We start from the raw sequence: 5039 nt of genomic DNA on the forward strand, positions 1-5039 counted from the left end.
TGTACAGTTTATAGACTTTGATAATACCTAGATACCAGACACCAAGATGGCATCTATTCATTCCAATGGCATTGCTTGCCTGGTACATACCCCCGAAAGTTTTCTAGCTTCTGGGTTTACTTCCACAGTACGCAGTCTACTGCACTCCACTTTGTCCTGCTGGCCCCGGCCGCAAGCTCCCGCTTGGCTCATTGACTATACATTGTGAAGACTTCACATATTTTTCACAGTCTTCTGGTGTCCGACACTGACGAATAAAGCTGTCCTTTCACATTGGCATGAAAGGCGGCCCGTTGCCATTATTGTTTGATGGCACCCGGTGGCTTCTTGGGGAAACACGGCGGGACAACAAGGAAAGTTAAGTCTGCAGAAGTCCGAGTAGGATGGGTGGGAGGGGTTGTGGACAGGTCCAACAACCACCGACTTCCACTCGGGAGGACGGTGTTAGCTTCCTGTGAGATTGTAAAGCCAAACCTTGTTCTTTTTTCCTAAACCCAACCATGTGCTTTTGTTTGTGTTTCCATTTCGCAGTGTTGTACCAACGTAGCATGTTTATTTTCAAAGATACTGTATGCAAACAGTACATTTCTTGTGGAAACAGTAGTGTATTTTGAGACAATGCATGTAACGGGCAGACCTTGACATGGCGTCCCAGAATGTCAACAACCAATGCATCCAGGGTAACTTCCACATCCTTTTCCGACGTGGAAAATCCATGACCAATATGTCAGTGATGAGGTTGGAGTGAGAATGTGTTGATAAAGGGATTTTGGGTGCTATCCATCATACTGGATGTTTCTGTGTCCCATTTCTCTATTGTTGGAGGCCATTTGAAAACAGTAAGGAAGACATTGCTTGGGAAAATGTTAATTTTAAAATGAAAATTTACATGGTGTGAGATTATTACTAACAGAACACTGAAACTTAAAAGGTGTGAGGTGAAGTATATGAGGAAGATTTAAAAGAAAAAGGATATTACTAATTGAATGAAGTACTTAATACTTGATCAAATTAAAACACACTAATAATGACCAGTGTGAGCTGGGGGTGCTGACAATGGCAAAAACATGCAAATCCTGCAAAACTGTTCATCCTGGTACACTGCATGGGCAGTCAAATATATGAGCATGCACAAAGATTTAGATTTATTATGTCAGAGAAGATTTGTTTTCACAGCCAGTACAACACAACAACATAAAGTACAGATTTAGACAGTGTATTAAATCTAAATACATCCCAGCTCACAACAGCTAACTCTGAGATTAAGGTTTGGTTAAGTTCGGGCTCAAAAACTTCTTACAGTATTTCAGGTGTTTTGGCTGAACAGATCCAGCCATAGAGCAGAAGAGCTGAATGAAAATGTGCATCTTGTAAAAGGGAAGTGAGGTAGGTTGACAACTAGGTTTCCAAGCCTGAAAGCAGGCAAGCAGATTGGCAATACCACTTTGCATATTCTCCTTAATGAAGTATTTTGTATAGTAGTCTAAAGGAAACATCATTCCCATTGAAAAAGAATGAAATGTTGAAAAAAGGTGACCACAGTCCATCATGGTCCATGTTGACATATTGTGGTTACCTGGGTATGACGAATGTGTAACCTTCACAAGTCATTCCTGGACCTTACTGGCAGCAGTGATAAATCTTCAGCTTACGTGAAAACAGTATTGGCTTGGCCGTGTTCTGAGAGGCTCACACAGACTGTTATCACTAAGGCCCAATCCCATTTCAATCAGGAGACACACGTTTTTATGTAAGAATATTTATTAACATGTGAACGAATGAATAAGAATGTGGAAAGTCTTTGGCGATTACACCCTGTAGAGATGGTTTGATTTAAGGAGGGTGATGAATCCATGGTCGAATAGGGATGGAGGAGGGTGCGAAGATTCTGCCTAAAATGATGGCTGACAGTAGCAGAACAGAGAGCAGATTTAAAATTTTGCAGTGGCATCCTGATTGGCTGAGAGATTGTGGCAAAGTATTATTGGATAACTAGAGGAGCGAACACCCATAGTCAGCTGATTAGAGGGAGTAGTGAGAGTGGGATGGAGAGAAATGTGAAAGGGTGAGCATAGAGAAAGTCTTCCTGATTGAACTTACGCTGAGCTTCATTTCTACCCCTTAAATCTTCCACTTGGTATTGAGTGCCCTCATTTGCGAGATAACCCTTGATGAGGGAAGTGAGAAATATTAGGGTAGAGATCTTTCCCTAAGAAATGAGACACTATTTAATGCAAATCGGCGTGGCCGACCTGCAGGCATAAGTCACACACAGTAGCGAAGCAATGAAAATGCCGGCTCCAGCGCTTGTGTTGTGGCGTGTGCTATGTTTATTCTTCTCCATCTGATGAGTCAACGGAGAAGAAATGCTGAAAACAGGAGGCACCTACGACGTCTTCTAGTTCTGATCGATTTTGTTCAGGTAAGTCGATTTGTTTAAATATTTTGACTCTGTGTTCAACCGAGTTGCTGATGAGTTTACGCTAGTCCAACCAGCTGTTGTTTGTAAAGCCTATATTCCCATCATGCAGTTACAAAATGTTTTCCAAAACTTGCCGATGTTGCTGACTTCGCAAGGTGTTTCATCTTCTACTTCGTTGTAAGTGTGGGTCGGGGCTCCCTTGGAATCTAGGGCGGGTTTTAAGTGTTGGAAACCACGTCTGTTTTGGGACACCACTAGCCTAAACGTGAACACGCACAATCAAGTGCAAGTGGGTATTTCTAGGGGAAGTGTGGGTATTGGGAAAGGCCCTAAATCTTTGCTGACAACATGCCTTCACTGTGTACATGACATGCGGCAGACCTTTGTTTTTTGTCTTGGCTCAGGTGATTTCATGTGACTTAAGTCTGTAACACTGGTTACATGATAACAACGTCTTACGAACTGCTATCACAAGATAGACCATTCACTCATACATAGGTCACATGATGACACCTGAGGCAGTTCCTTTTACTGATGAGTCTGTGATGGTGGTGAAGCACTCCAAGTATTGTGTTTTTTATTATGGATGGTTATAAACAAAATACAATGAACAAAATTTTAAATGCAACACTTGTGTTTTCACTCCCATATTCAGAGGTTTAAATTAAAGATCAAAGACTTTTTTATTATTATATTTATTTTTTAATATGTCTCTCAATGTTAGGTCATAAATTTGTTAAAATCCGTGTTGGTGAGCACTTCTCCTTTTCCAAGATAATCCATCCACCTGACAGGTGTGGCATATCAAGATGCTGATTAAACAGCACATTTACTACACAGGTGTGCCTTGGGATGGTTTGATCACACAACACAATGCCACAGCTGACACCAGTTTTTAGGGAGCTTGCCAGTGGCATGCTGACCGCAGGAATGTTCACCAGAGCCTGTGAAATGAATGTTCATTTCACCACCATAAGCCATTTCCAATGCTGTTTCTGTGAATCTGGCAGTACATCCAACCGACCTCATAAACACAGACTTTGCGTAACCACACCAGCGTAGGACCTCCACATCCTGACCTGCAAGATCATCTAAGACCAGCCACCCGAACAGCTGATGCTATAATTGGTTTGCACAACCGACGAATTTCTACACAAACCATGAAAAAAACACCTCGGTGACGCTCATCTGCATGCAAGTCATCCTCACCAGGGTCTTGACCTGACCGCGGTTCATCATTGTAACCTACTTAAATGGGCAACTGCTCACCATCAATAGCTAGCACTGTGGAAGAGTGTAATGGGTTGTGCTTGAAACCAAATGCAGGCAACAGCAAACCAGGGACAAATCTAATTGACTGATTGATTGACATAAAGAAAGCCAGTGTAGGAAACAATAGGTATCTGTGGAAGTTTGTGGTGCTGGGTTCATCTTCTACCTGTGCTTCCATCTGTTCTCTCCAACTTTTTACTCACAAAGTATCCATTCCACTCATCAATAAAGAAAAAAACAAACATATTCTCTCTTATCTGTAGTGGTGTCAGGGCAAAACAGTTTTTGTTTTGCAGGTTTTGGAATATCTGTGTCTGACATTTCTGTCTCCATGCCAATAGAATGGAGGTTGATGGAACTGAGTTTGTGCTGCTCATATAATTGAAAAGTGTAATTCAACAGCAAGCGCACCAGCTCCCATGCACATATACCAGCCCTTCAGCCATGCTTCTATGCCAAATCTTTTACTTTGCTCTGGCAGCTGTACTGTTTCAACCCTATTTCTGTTTGTCTTGTTATCCTGGATTGCTGTATTTTATTTACTCTTGAATCTAATCTGTTCTTTAACCTGGAGGCTGCACAATCCTTAAATTGTCCTTCTTTTTTCAAGTGAAGGCAGGTCACTTTTATTTCTATAGCCCGAAGGGCAATTGGTTGTGCAGGCAAGTAAACAAAAATACATAAAAACATACAATCAAGGTCCAAAAGGGGTGGGTTGGAACACAGTGTGCTGAAACAGCAGAAGACACTAGGACGTAGCCAGTAAGAGGTTACATAAAATAGAATCCAATATGCCAATGCAGAATCCAAGAATTACCTACACCGAGTAGGAAAGTGCAAAGTAACAGTATCATCGTCATCATCAACAGCACCATCAAAACAACCAAAACAACAGCAGCAGCATCACATAAAAAAGCATAATCATAGTCTGCAACAAGTGAGCCACAGAATATATAAGTCAAATACGACTCCTCCCCTGAGCCGCATTCAAAATGGAAATGGCTATAGGGATAAAGGAGTACTTATGTCTGTTACTCTTAACGGGGAAATCTGAGCCAAGACCCAGAGGGCAAATACTGGAACTCAGCATGTAAAGGGTGGGAGCTGTCAGAAAGAATGACATTAGCCTTCCTAAATATCTGCCTGTGATACAGGTCAGATAATGTACACTGCTGTACTCCCAATATCCTGCTGCTCATTTTAACAACTCCGCTGATATGCATCCATTCACTCTCACCCTCTGAGTTCTACATGTTAAAAAGTCAAGAATCAACAGAGAGAGAGATGCAGGTAATAACAGTAGCTTACAACAACGTTATTGAAAGTAATAATATTACAGTTCTGG

Source organism: Epinephelus moara, chromosome 8, assembly GCF_006386435.1.
Source record: "Epinephelus moara isolate mb chromosome 8, YSFRI_EMoa_1.0, whole genome shotgun sequence".
In the NCBI taxonomy this organism is placed as follows: Eukaryota; Metazoa; Chordata; class Actinopteri; order Perciformes; family Serranidae; genus Epinephelus; species Epinephelus moara.